The sequence below is a fragment of the Cebus imitator genome, unplaced genomic scaffold (genome assembly GCF_001604975.1).
Source record: "Cebus imitator isolate Cc_AM_T3 unplaced genomic scaffold, Cebus_imitator-1.0 Scaffold250, whole genome shotgun sequence".
Classification (NCBI taxonomy): domain Eukaryota; kingdom Metazoa; phylum Chordata; class Mammalia; order Primates; family Cebidae; genus Cebus; species Cebus imitator.
In genome coordinates, this window is record NW_016107565.1 from 2,289,691 (window position 1) to 2,305,211 (window position 15,521).

At 33.6% G+C, this 15,521-nt stretch overlaps 1 protein-coding gene across 6 annotated transcripts in view; it reads right to left on the reverse strand.

Moving 5' to 3' along the window:
- CSMD3 (CUB and Sushi multiple domains 3) overlaps nt 1-15,521 on the reverse strand; it is a 1,251,170-nt gene that overhangs the window by 1,085,536 nt on the left and 150,113 nt on the right. The window lies entirely within an intron of this gene.

Genomic DNA, 15,521 nt, shown 5'->3' on the forward strand with positions numbered 1-15,521 from the left:
ACTACATTGAGATACCATCTCATGCCAGTTAGAATGGCGATCATTAAAAAATATGGAGACAACAGATGCTGGAGAGGATGTGGAGAAATAGGAACACTTTTGCACTGCTGGTGTTAGTGTAAATTAGTTCAACCATTGTGGAAGACAGTGTGGCGATTCCTCAAGGACCTAGAAATAGAAATTCCTTTTGACCCACCAATCCCATTACTGGGTATATACCCAAAGGATTACAAATCGTTCTACTATAGGGACACGTGCATACGAATGTTCATTGCAGCAAAGTTTACAATAACAAAGACCTGGAACCAACCCAAATGCCCATCGATGATAGACTGCACTGGGAAAATGTGGCACATATACACCATGGAATATTATGCAGCCATCAAAAGTGATGAGTTTGTGTCCTTTGTAGGGATATGGATGAACCTGGAAACCATCATTCTCAGCAAACTGACAGAAGAGCGGAAGATCAAACACCGCATGTTCTCATTCATAGGCGGGTGTTGAATAATGAGAACACATGGACACAGGGAGGGGAGCACTACACACTGGGGTCAGTTGGAGGGAAATAGGGGAGGGACGGTGGGGGGTGGGAGCTGGGGAGAGATAGCAAGGGGAGAGATGCCAGATGTAGGTGATGGGGAGGAAGGCAGCAAATCACACTGTCACGTGTGTAACTATGCAACAATCTTGCATGTTCTTCACATGTACCCCAAAACCTAAAATGCAATAAAATAAATAAATGGGAAAAAAATTAAACTGAGAAAATAAAATAAAATAAAATCGTTTGAATAAACAAAACAAAACAAACAAACAAATAAAACAAAATAGAATAAAATAGCAGGTTCTTTGCTATGCCCTGTTTAAGTTACCAGGAGTCGAGAAGAAAAACAGACAAGAAAAACAGTTTTCAGCACTTGCGTCAGGGGATGTAAAAGAGCCATAAAAAAAATATTATCTGTAATTATATCCCTGAGTAAAGATATATTTCCTGGGGAATAATTACATCTAATCTTTTTTTGCACCTTTATTTGAATCCCCACCTGCCTTCCCTCAATAAATATTGAAGGTGGAAGAGGAATTCCCAAACTTAGTTTCTTCCTATTCATCAAATAAAGGAGTTCATAATATTAACAGGATTTAGTCCATTAAAAACAAAGAAGGCTATATTCTTCAAGATGGATTTGTGGCTACTATAGTGAGAATGACACATCCTGATGTGGAAGGGAGTGTAGCTCTCTCAGGAAACAGAGATGGAGGAAAAATAATCATTTCACACTGCTCAGACCTTGTGGGTGGTCCCAGGCCATCTTAAACATTTTGGGTTTTATTCATGAAATAATAGGAAACATATTGATGCTTTAATATTGAATGTAGTATAAACAGATCTGCATTTTCAAATGATTCTACTGGATGCAGAGCAGAATTTGGATTTAAAAGAAAAATGAGTGTGTGTAGGTGGCAGGATGGAGGGAGATGGGGCAAAAAAAGACAATCTTGTGTCTGATGGATTAAATATGGACAAAATGTAGAGTATATATTCAAAAGCTTGTTAGGAGTTAGACATGATTTGATTTGGTAGATGAGGAACATAATAATGTTAAAATGGATCTCTCAAATATTATAGAATTTAATGGGCTTGTTTACTGGGGTTAAAAAGCAATAGAAGAGTGACTGTTGCTCACAGCCTCACAGCAGAAATTAAGAGACTGGTTTCTAGCCAACGGGGAAGACAGCCATATTTATGATCAGAATTGAGCATTCAAAAAATTAATAAAATGTAAATTATGGAAGTTTAAGTGGGTGCGAAAATTGTCTTGCAGGAGGGTTACTAGGTAGAAATTAAGCTAAAAAAGAAAAAAAGAAAAACTTTAAAAACAAGTACATGAAGAGTAAATACAGAGCTTTTACATGCTTTATTCCTTACAATTTATTCAGTAACCCCTATGTGCAAAATGTGAATAAAAATCAATAATGAATTAGGCATGCCTCTCATTTTATGAAGCTTGGCATATTTATAAGCCCATATATGGATAATTCATCTTTTTTTTTAATAACTGGAGTCACTAGCTTATTGATTATTAATGTCTCATTCATGATAATAGAAAGACAGAGAGGAACAGTAGGAAGCACAAAGAATTTCATACATGAAAGTAAATTTAAGAGTGGATTCAAATGAAATTAATGTTCTAGGCCTCTACCGCAGAGTGTGACCTAAATATCATACTGATTACACAACTGGAATTCTGAAGTCCAAGTAGAATAATAAGCATAGAGATTTTTCTCCTTAACTTTCATTTATTCTTTTTTAAAGAAAACATGTGGATATACTATTCAAGTTAACATCGCCTTCCTTATTAATACATTAAAAAATTTCTTCCTTGTAATCACTAAAAGTAAAAGAAATCTTTAAATCTGGATTTACTTTGGGATTTCTATTGTCTTGCCATAAGTTAAAAAACTCATTATCTAAAAACTAGTTTAAATAACTTTAATCTGGTATCCAAATATACTTCCCTTATAGAAATTGGTAGGATGTATTGGGAGCATTAATTTAGACACACTAACATTACATGTAAGGTTTTGACCCTTGAGCCAGAGACCTGTCAGGAAATTAAAAGGTGAAATATCTAAGCTTTAGTGACCTTAGTTCTCCATGATCTAACAATTTTTCTCATTCACCTGATAGAGTTTTTATGTTTTTATATAAAAATTAAATGATAAATCATATACTCTCTTTTTAGAGTTCACATGAATTTTAAAAGTCTGTACATAAATTATTTTGGATACAGTCTGGGCAAATACTTCTTCAGAGAAATTTGATGTCTAATCAGCACCTATTTTGTTCAAATGTTACAGTTAAAATTTTCACAGATATCGTAAGTATAATTTACTTTTGTTTATAGTTTTTATAATGCTGCTATTAAACTTGAGAGAAAAATTTCTTTAGAAACGGTAATCAACTTTCTAAAGAATATTCCTGATTTTCAGCAACTCTTCTAATCTTTATGAATCTTTTATCTGTTAGTGATCTTCCCTTCTTTCCCTCCACATGTCAAAATCAATAATCTCCAATTTCTCCTTGCTGGAATCAATACTCATAAACTATAAACCAATGTATGGAACACTGGTTTTCATAGCTATTGTCATTCCTAAGAGACCATACTGTCTATCACCTATAACAAACGATGATCCACAGAGGCTTAAAAATTGTCCAGTTTTTTAGGTGAATGTGAAGTTGTAATTCAATGAGGAAAAAATATTACACTAATGTCAATTTAGTCTTCCCTAATTCTTTCAAATTTTGTGTATTTTTTTAACTTTTTCTTCAATCTTCTCCATTTAGAAAACTTTCAGATAGCTCTCTGATACAGATAAGATACTCTGCAAGTAACTCAAACTCAATAGAGCAAAGTGAGAAAAACAACCCTTTTCATTTTTCTAAGTTTTTTGGCTTTCTCTATATGAACTTCTCTATTATAACTAATCAATTTTATTTTTTATATGAAATGAAAAAACTTTGGAGAAGATTTTGATGGAAAATTATTTCCTTTAAAAATCCACATTTTGCCAAAATATTAAGCTCCTTACTTTAATACCATAAACACCACATGGAGATATACTGCAGATGGTTACATGAAGAGTAGTGAGTGGACCAAACTAAGAATTCCCAAAATCTGAATTTGACACTAGATCTCTAGATCACATCAAGAGATTATGGAAGCCCTGATTGTAAAGAATCAATGCAGAGAGATAAATAAACACTAGAAAAGGCATTATTTAAGAATAAGGGCATAAAAATACAAGTGATCTGCTTAAAGAAATAAGACTAGGCATAGGATGGAACTTTCCCACCCAGTAGAACAGGAACTCAATTCTCAAAACCAGAGCACAGATCAATAATATAAGTATAAAATTAAAAGAAAAGCACAGAACTCAGATATGAGCTAAATTAGTACATAGATACAAGGTTTCACCCAAGATTTCCCAAACCAGAAATGAAATTGGTCCGGGAAGGATAGCCATGATAGTTCAGTGTCCCTATCCACAGGTGTTGGCTGGGGACATCAGGACAAAGTTAGCTCAAAAGGAAACTTTTTATTTTTAAAACTCTTCTTTTTTCCTCAACTCTGTCAAATTTTCTTCCGGCTATAGCATCCCTCCACTACACTTAGCTCCTGTTGAGAACTGAAACTTATGTCCTTGCTGTGCCAGTTTATGTGCCACTACTGTATCTGATTCTGACATGTAGTTACAAGACTTTTCTTACAGATATAACATTCCAACTCTTCAATTTTCTCTGTGCCTGACATGACCTGTTCCTCTACAATTAGATATTATGCCTTTCCATATTATTTACCAATCTAGACCTGCAGACATCCAAATCAACATGACTATTTAGAACACAAAATTATTTTCAGTATCCTCAGTCTGACCTGAGTGTCTATAACTTTCTTGCTGTCTGTTGTACATTTTCCAATGTGTTAGTAATTGTTTCACAACTGGCTCTCTGGGAAAGAAAAAAATAAAAACAAAACTGCTGGAGCTTCTGTATAACTGAACACATGAAATTTCCTGGAGAGTGGCAAACCCAGAGAAGCTATGGAAAGATTCTGTGCCCTTTCCCTCTTCTCTTGCCTAATCCATCTATTCATCTGGTGTTGATTAGTGTCTTTTGTAATACCCTTTATAGTAAAGGAGTAAACACACTTTCTGAAAGGAGAAATTTGAAATATTTACAGAACATTGATGTATGTACAGTGTCTAACTATTTTCTTTTCTTTTGAGACAGAGTCTCACTCTGTCACCAGGCGCCAGGCTAGGGTGCAGTGGCGCGACCTCGGCTCACTGCAACCTCCACCTCCTGGGTTCAAGCAATTCTCCTGCCCCAGCATCCCGAGTAGCTGGGACTACAGGTGCACGCCAAAACTCCCAGCTTTTTTTTTTTTTGTATTTTTAGTAGAGACGGGGTTTCACCATGTTGGCCAGGATGGTCTCAATCTCTTGACCTCGTGATCTGCCCGCCTTGGCCTCCCAAAGTGCTGGGATTACAGACGAGAGCTGTCTAACTATTTTCATGCTCAGCATCAGGGAATTAGATAATATCTTTCTGCAGTGAGTCAGCTAAACATCCAGCTATTCCACTGTGGCAAATTAAAGCATCTAACACTCTATTAAGTGGAGAAACATAAAGTCACTCAATTTCAAGAAATACACTGTTTAGTGAAACACGGGTCTTTATAAACATACTGGAATTTGAAAAAATAACACACTGATAAAAAAAATCTGTTGTTTAAAATTTACTGATTTCTCTAAACTAAGTACTGCCAACATACTTGATTTCAAGGTACCAATATGAAGACTGAATGCAGCTAGGAAAAAGGTCAACTCCTTGTTCTCTTGGCCACATCTGAGTTGTCTCTTACACTATTATCTGTAAGTCATTACACAATTGTTTTAGGTCAAAATTAAAAATGTTATGAATTCCTCTAGAAAGTTGTTAGAATATTAGTTGCTTTTATTTTTTCTCTACCAAATCAACTATTACAGATTTTCTTATACAAAACATAATGGTAAAAACATGGTAGGTGCTTACTAAATGTTTTGGAATGCATTAATAGGTAGACAGGATTGTATTCCATACCATTTTTACTAGTAGAACCAGAGTATTTTTATCTTTATGTAATTATAGTTAGCAAGAATATTTGCTGTTTCTTTTTCTGACACTGTGGCAGAGACTGCCAGTTGCTTTCTATTACTCTCTATCCCTTTCATTCATAGCAATAGATTGTTTGGCAGGACGTATTAACATTCAAAATAAAGACTACATTCCCCAGCCCCCAGTGTAACCAAGTTTCAGATGGCTTTAATCTGGCCAACTGGATAAAAGTAGAAGTGTCATAACACAGCTTCTAGGAATCTTTCTTAGCAAAGTATATGTCCTATCCTTCTTTCCTTCATCTCTTCTGCTGGCTGAAACACATATATTATTGCTCTACCCATTTTGGACTGGGAAAAAAAAGTGTCCCATCCTGGAGATGGAAGAGTAAATATTTAAATAAGCATATGTCTCAAAGACTTTAAGGAGCAGAGGCATAGAATGGTTTTGAGTATGGAAGAGTTAAGAGATGACTATTATTATAGAATATTCAGGAGTAAAAAGGCAAGAGACAAAGCTAGGAAACTTGTTAGAAGTCTAGTGTAGTAGTCTAGTTTGGTCCAGGAATGAGATGATAGTAGCTAGAAGTAGAGTGTTAGTGGTAAAGAAGCAGTAAGATTAAAAACATATTTTAATGTATTACTTTCTGATGAATTGGATGTAAGTTGTTAGAACAAAAGAGGATCCCAATGTTTTTTAATATGAACAATTGAACACATGATGCTGCCATTTACTGAGAAAGACATGGAAATGAGACTATTCGGAACTCAAATTTGAAAATAAGGTAGGTAGTTATAGCAAGTTGATTGCAAAAAGTGCCAGTTTCTTCATTCCATCCTGTCCTTATACATGCCTTTGGCCATGTAACTTTGTCATGCTCTTGTGATCTCATCCTTCTTTTGTTTGTGACTTGCTTGAGCCAATGAGATTTTAGTAGGAATCAATCAAAACTTGATAAAGTGTGCGTTTTCATTTTCCCATGCTTGCACTTCTGCTATAGGCATGAGAACATGCTTAAAATAGTTGTGCTATTAGATGAGACATTGTCCTATAAGAGGCCAAGTGGATTAGCCCACAGGCAGAAAAATAAGTGAATCCAACCAAGATCATCAGAATAATAGAGGCAATCCCTTCAGAAGCTTGAACAATAAGAACTTATTTTGAATGATTCTGAGATTTTCTATGTCCCTGGAGATAGCTAAATGAAAGATGTACTCAGAGTATCTTTACTTATTTTAGACACTGGTGTAGATTGCCTCATGTAGAACATCAGTGTAGGTAGAGATGAGAGCTGAAACTGAGCACTATGACGTTCTAATATCTAGAAGTAAAAAGGTGGAGTACTTACACAGGGAATTTAAAGAATAAAGATATATTAGGATAAAATCAATGAAAAATGGGGCATCCTGGGAGGGAAAGCCATGAAAATGCTTGAAGGAGTGATAACAAATATAGAATGTTTTAAAGTCCGAAGAGAGGAAGAATAATGTGAGAAATATTAAGTGTTAATGATTACAGTCAAGGGCTTTGTACGAGCAGTGATATGGTTTGAATGTGTCCCCACCCAAATCTTATCTTGAATTGTAGTTTCCATAATCCCCAAGTGTGGTGGTAAGGATCCAGTGGGAGGTAATCGAATTATGAGGGTGGTTTCTCCTATGCTATTCTCATGATAGTAAGTTCTCACCAGATCCGATGTTTTTATAAGGGATTTTCCCCTTTGTTCAGTCCTTATTCTTTCTTCGCTGCATAGTGAAGGACACATTTACTTCCCCTTCCACCACGATTTTAAGTTTCCAGAGGCCTCTCCATCCCTGTAGAACTATGAGTCAATTAAACCTCTTTCCTTTATAAAAATTACCCAGTCTTGGTCATGTTCTTATAGCAGCATGAGAATGGACTAATGCAGGCAGGGTGGAATGAAGAAACGGTGGCATGTTTTGCAGTCAACTTACTATAACTACCTACCTTGTTTTCCAATCTAGTACCATTCCTGAATTCCAAGTTGTCTCATCCCCATGTTTTTCTCAATAAATGGCAACACTGTGTGTTCAGTTGCTCATGATCAAACCTTCATAAATATAACAAACTCCAGTTCTTGGAGTTCGTCTCCTGTAAAAAGTCACGATGTGTGGGGATATCAACAGCTCTTTACTGATTGCTTTGTGTAAATTGAAACTCTGGGAACCGAAACAGGTTTGATACTCTGGCTATTTCTATTGATGTATATTAAAAAGTATTTTATCCTTGACTCAGTTTTGTATATTCTGCTTTTGAAACTACACGTGTGTATTCTGCCATTAAAATGTGGCAGATTCGCTTATTAACTCTCAAGAAAGATAAAATCTCTAAATCTTTTCTTTGCCTTTTTAAAATTTTACTTTAAGTTTGGGATACATGTGCAGAAGGTTTTTTGCATAGGTATACATATGCCATGGTAATTTGCTGCACCTATCAACTTGTCATCTATGTTTTAAGCCCTGCATGCATTATGTATTTGTCCTAATGTCTCCCTCCCCTTGCCTCCAACCCCTCAACAAGCCCCAGTGTGAGATGTTCCTCTCCCTGTGTCAATGTGTTCTCATTGTTTAACTCCAATTTATAAGTGAAAACATGTAGTATTTGGTTTTCTGTTAGTGTTAGTTTGCTGAGAATGATGGCTTCCTTCTTCATCCATGTCCCTGCATAGGACATGAATTAATTATTTTTTGTGGCTGCATAGTATTCCATGGTGTATATGTGCCACATTTTTCTTTATCCAGTCTATCATTGGTGGGCATTTAGGTTGATTCCAAGTCTTTGCTTTGTAAGTAGTGCAGCAATATATGTGTACATGTGTCTTTATAGTAGAATGAAAATCTCTGAATTTTTACAGTTTTTAACAAATGAAGTATATACAAATAGGTCAAGTTCTTGACAAAGCTATGAAATATATGCAAATTGATCCATAGTGTCTATTTCTTTGTCAGTATGGAAGAAAACATGATATTTAATTAAGCTTACCAAAATAATAATCTGTTATAGTTTATAACTAAGTGTTACTTTTGGTTCTAGGTATCAAATCTTATAGCCACAATGTCTGTACAGAATGTTTGTTTGCTTTAGGGACCTCATAATTATCAATAAAGTTCTTACGAATTTTTGTTTGTGTGGTTACTTAAGGGACTCTAATTAGCAAGTATTTTTTGATTAATTTCTATGTAAGCCTTGTCATTCTTCCATTGTGCCCTCTTTTTAAATCACTTGATCTCTCTCTAGCATTGACCTGTTATCTCAAAGTTGCAAGTTTTCAGTGAATTACTTCCCTTAGCTTCTGTGAGCATTTAATTTTGCAACTGGAAGAGGACTGTGTGTGTGTGTGTACACATGTGATAAGTGTCACTTCTTCCTTGGTTCAAGTGGAAAATGATTTCCCTCATTGGCAACACTGATTTCTGGGAAGCCCCAGTTAAGGGTGCTACTTTTTAAATTCTTCAGTCTAAATACATGTTCTAATTTCAACAACCCTCTAAAAAATATAAAACAAATACTGGAATATTGTTCCTTTTGATAAAATGGAGATTGAAAAACATGTCCAAACATTATAATATACATAGGTATATTCATTATATTTAAAATGTATGGTAGAACAGAAAAGATACTAGCTAACGTATATGAGATGCTACTTACATATCAAGTATTGTTCGGTGGATGTTATATCATTTGCTCCCCTTATCCTTAAAACAACCTTATAGAATCATTATTATATTTCCTACTTTACATTATAAAGAACTTACGGTATTTGAACGATAAAGCCAGCATTGAAGTTTATGCCTTTTGACACTCTGTTAGCATTTTTATGATTCTTCTATTACCATATATGTCTCACAAAGAAGAAAGACATATTTAGAACACAAACATATTAAAATTTGGCCATCTTATAATCTTACAATTGTAAAAAAAATAAATTCTATCAGCAATCAGTGTGGTTGAAAGAGGACATTGGGCCTTAGACGTGAATGACAAAGCTATCAATGCCTGGATTGAAGCCTTTTAAGACCTGAGCTAAGGACCAAGCTGACTGAAGTTCAGACCTCTAACCTACAATACTATGAGATTATAAACTTCTGCCGTGTTAATCCTCTAAATTGTGGTCATTTGTTATGCAGCAATATTAAACCAATATAGATGAGTGTGATCATTTTTTGAAAACATTTATTTAAATATTCCTATGAAATTAAGCACTTAATTTTATTCATTTAATTAAATTTAAATTAAATTTAATTAAGCACTTAATTTTAAATATTCATAGAAACATTTTCCTATGAAGTTAAGTGCTTAATTTCATAGGAATATTTAAATAAATGTTTAATATTTGTTATCGCCTGTCTACATGGAAAGGCACAATGTAATATTGTATAAAGCATAGTGAGTGAAGACTTGTGCTTGGTAGTTATGACCAAAAGAGCACACTGTCAGAGATTGTAACATGTGAAATAATGTTTTCAACTGAAAGCACAGTGAAAGAACCAAAATATATTGATAACTGCCTTCAAAGATGACAGGTAGTCAAAGAAATAACCATAAATGTAAATGAATATAAAGATAACTATTTAGAAGAAGGGTTATTTTTACTACATACTTAGAAATATTTTCATTACTGTAATCATAAAATAAAAAGAACAATAATCAACATTTACTTTTCTGAATATTTCTAAAGTCCCACAACTAGTGCTTTGATGTCAATTCACATTTCCTGACAAAAGAAAACCTCATATCTTTCAAAATGTATTACTAACCAGTATTGCTCAGCTTCTTGCATTCCTTTAAATTTTACATCATCTATTTCCCATTTATTTAGCCTGTTACCATGACTTTGCAACAACTAAAACTGTACTCCCTCTCAACCTATGACCAAATGCAAAACATACTTTTGGACCCTTCTTTTTTCTGGTGTTCTATTAATCAGCATTTTGATAGCAATTTCTCACACTTGTTAGTATTAAAGTTAACTTGAACATATATGATTAAAATAATATATAAAATCTGAATAATATTCTAGATAAAATCAACCTGATACTGTGTAAGAAATTATAATTTTTTTATATTAAATGCATTTGATAAATTAACTTGTTCTTTGTGAGACCAGGTTAATAACTAAAAATCAGTGTTAAAGCTGGTAATTATTATTTCAAGTACTGAGAAAATGGAATTTGATGCTATTATTTTTTCATGTCAAAAATTTAATCTAGCACAGTATAATTTAAAACCACCAAATTAAAATGGTTGAGATTGCTTATTATTGCTATTGAAATATTTGATTGTACTTTAGCCAATAAAGGAAGCGTGTGAAGGGTATTCTAAGCAGAAAAATAAATAGACTGGGTTATGATTGGGTAATTCAAATAGTTAGCATATGTATTAATAAAACTGTGATATGCTCTAATAGCGTTAATTCAACTGTTTTATAAATTGAAGCAAACCCTGGCTAGAAACAAAGCTGTAGAGATAGGTAGTTGTAAAAGTTGTGTATGCTACACAAAGCTAAAATGGGTGTTGATAAAATGTTACTGTTTAATGTCTAAAAGCATTTATAGTATTGTCAATACTGTTGAAACTTTCTTGTGAATACTCTAAAAGCAATTTATATCTTCCTGGATAATATAATATATGTAAGACAACTAGAAAATTAATAAACTATTTTGTATATCCAGCCAAATCTGTATATTCATTATAATAGTTTGTTTCTTTATTCTGAAGATTATATTTAAATATTAGACTGATTTATGTCATTCTCTAGATTAGCATTTTGAACCTTTACAACTGCTTAGAAAGTAGAGAGACGCTCATGATTTACCTAGAAAGAAACTTGAGGATTAGGGTGTTTCCATGACTAAGTAGGTTGACTTTACGGGCCTTTAAAGACAAAAGATTTAAATTTGACCAAAAGACATAGGACAAGGTATTTGCAGGTATGAAATTTCCTGGTATTCAAACCAGGAAATTTTTCAAAATGTTTTTTGAAATATAGCATCTATCATTTATTCTTAGAAGTATTTAACCATGAAGATCAATTAGCATTTTTATGACTCTAACCTAAATTTATTGCTAGCAAACAGTTTAATAAATGGAATTTTATAACATAATCTTTTCTTGCTAAAATCCAACTGTTTTGCCAGATGTATAATTGACTTGATTCTAAATTGTAAGCTCTCCATTAAATTTCATGATACTGCCACTTAGATTTTTAAAGCTTAGTAGTTGAAAACAACTCCTAAATCTAAAAAACAGAAAACAGAAACTGAAGTAATTTGATGCTCTCAAAGATAAACTTCTAATAAACATGATCAACAGGACCTTTACTCACATAATAATTTTTAAAAATATATATTTATAACATTAAGTCATTAATCTCATTCAGTTACACATAGACACACACAAACACACAGAGAGAGAGAGAGAGAGAGAGAGAGAGAAAGAAAGAAAGAGAGAAAGAAAGAAAGAAAGAAAGAAAGAAAGAAAGAAAGAAAGAAAGAAAGAGAGAAAGAAAGAGAAAGGAAGGAAGGAAGGAAGGAAGGAAGGAAGGAAAGAAGGAAGGAAAGAAAGAGAGAGAGAGAGAAAGGGGGATTACTTCAATAGCTGTTGCTAAAACAACAGACCATAAAAATGAATAGCCTTTTCAAAAAAGCATATTAACTCTATTATAGAAGTTTGTGTAAATATATTGTATATCTCCACACAATTGAAATGCTTATGCGTAAATTGCTCTTTTAATCACCATCATCATGTTATCAATATCGTAATTAATATGTATAGAGTGTTTATTATATGTTAGATCCTACTCTAGGCACTCTCCATATGTTATTTTCTTCCTCACAACTCTACGAAGTAGGGAGAATTATTGCCTCAATTTTGCAGATGAAGACAATGATGTTCAGATACATTAAATATCGTCTCCAGAGTAAGTTTCTAGGCAATATACCAATTCAACATATATCTTTCTTAGTCTTTATTTGTATACCAGATTTGTTTGGTCTGGTTTAGTACTCTTCCCAGGCAGAGAAAGATAGAATTTACAATTTCAGTAGACATAAAAATCAGTGGGTCTCTTATTACAATGCATATTCTAGAGCCCCACGGCATATTCTGACTCAGGATGTGTAAGTGGAGTCAAGAATTCTAGATTTTATTACAATCTCCAGATAAAGCTGATACATACGGTTCGGTGTTGACAGTTTGAGAAACACAGATCAATGAATAACATTATAGTAGTAATAAATACAGATCTCATAAATACTAATACACAAGGACAAAGTCTTAGGATTTTTTTTTTCAAAAATAGTAAATGATTGTATAGAGGAGGATGAATAAAAAGAAATGATTCTCAGACATTACGACTATCTTGAAAAGTATTTTTTAAAATACAGGTAAGAGGCCAGGAGCAGTGGCTCATGCTTGTAACCCCAGTGCTTTGAGAGACAGAGACAGGAAAATCACTAGTAGCCAGGGATTAGGAACAAGCCATAGCAACATAGTGAGACTCCTATCTCAAAAATATTAAAATTGAATTAAAATTTAAAATACAGGGATAAAACTTAAGAAGTTGTCCAGGTAGTAGATCTATTTTACTGTATATGCACAGGACCAGAGTTGTAGTCTGAGGTAATTGCAGAACAAAAAACTGGATCCAAATGAAGGGTATTAGGAGACAGCTTTTGCAATTCCAAGATAAGATTTCTGAGCTTCAAAATATGCCAGTTGGTCCTACCAGTAACATTGGCTACAGTTAAATATAGAAATGCTAGCAGCTACTCCCTCTGGAACATGTTACATAGACTTATGCATGGAATGGTAGGCCAAATAATGCCACTGTACCTCCCCCAAAATATTCTCTGGAACTTGTGCACATGTCTTGCTACTTGGCCAAAAGGACTTTGAAGATATGATTAAGGTTAATAATTTTATGATGGGGAGATTATCAACCACTATCCAGATGGGCCGAACCAATCACACGGACTTTAAAAGCTGAGAAATTTCTTCACCTGTAATATGAGATGTGTGGAGGGAGAAAGTAGCACACAGATGCATCATAGGGGAAATGAGAGAGTCCCAAGGTAAGGAGTATTCTTTTTACCAGTTGCCATCTCTAAGGTATGAGGCCTCTACACGGAGAGGAGAGAAACCCTTTGGAGCCTTGGGCAGCCCTTAACTGACAACCAGAACGAAACAGGGATCGTGTTCCTACAACCTTGAGAAACTGGATCTTGCTAACAACCAGAATAAGCTAGGAAGTAGATTTTTTCCAAAATCTTTGGATACAAACCCAGCCCACTGAAATTTTTATTTTAGCCTTGTGAGACTCTGAGCAAAGAAACCAGCAAAGACCACCCGGACTTTTCACTTATAAAACTGAGATAAAATATTTTTTATGCTTTTAAGATCTTAACTTGAAAACTAATATGCATCTTACAAGATACTATGAATCAATACCTGAAAACTCTGCAGCATGATGACCAATCCTTCAGTACTATCTGAATGTCAAGTATTCTATATTTTAAGTCAGCACATGCCAAACATACATTTAAACATCAAAAATATATGAATCTACTTTTCCTTAAGTAAAAAAGATGGACAGACATTTAATGTGGTATATGTAGAAACAATTGGAAGCTATGAAAATGTTTTTGAGTATAAATTTATGAAACCTGACAGCCAAACCAAAAAACATGCCAACCTCATAATTCACAAGTACATTTTCAATATACTTAGTACTTCCTGAAAGAATAAACTCGTCTTAAAATATCTTTATATTTTGATGAACAGAATACAAGTTTTTTATTAAGAGCCCTTAGTAGAAAATAATTGCATTCCTAAGTTGTTCTTCAGTGTTGCCAAAATTACACCTTAAAATTAAACCTGTGTGGTTATAGTGTTTTAAATTATGAATTAAGTTGCCAAGATAAAAAAATTTTCAATTATTGTGAGAGCTTTTTAGAAAAATAATGATTATTTCTATCACAATGGAGGAAATTAAGTCTTGGAATTTATTCTCCCTTGCTAGACAAAAGACAGTTCAGCAATGTATTAGGGAGAAAATAATGTTCAAAATTGCTGCTATTTGACATTATTTAGGATATAAAACAGAGAAAGTATTTTTACTAAATTGTTTGCCAGAGGATATTTTTTCTAGTGAGAAATATAGTACTAGAATTTGTGTTTACTTTAAAACATTCCCATACATGCAAAATGTTAACATTTATACTGAAACACTTCTATTTAACATGTGATTGTTTCCTAGCATTCTCCTTAAACATCATGTATTTTGAATTACTATATGGTTTAGAAATCAGTTGTCTTTGCTATGGTATTTAGGTATCTCCTTATTATAATGTTATATCTGATGTGACAAATTCTGGAATATGGTTTTGGGTAGATGAATAGAAATCTGACATGCTATCCCTATGGATAAGAAAAGGACTCTTTCCTAAACTAGATGGAAATTTTATTGTCAAATCATATAGGTAAGAAATGATAAGTCCATGATTTCTATCTGAAACCTTCAAGAACAAATTATTTTGCCATCACAATTATTTTTGCCACCACATTTTTTAAAAAGCAAAATATGTAGATTCTGTGCCCTTAAACACTCTGAGTAGAGCCTGGGCAACATCCCATTATCAAACAATATTTTCCTAATGATATATACGTGTATCCACACTAAGTGTGATAAATAAAGATCATAAATGTCCTCTAATCATTTGGCATCAGGTTTTGATGTCAAATAAGTGTGTATCGAACTTCTAGGAAAAAGAAAAACACAAACTTCAGTTTTAAGAAATGTTTTGTTGTCCTTTTCCTGGTTTAAGGGATTGTTGCTCTTATT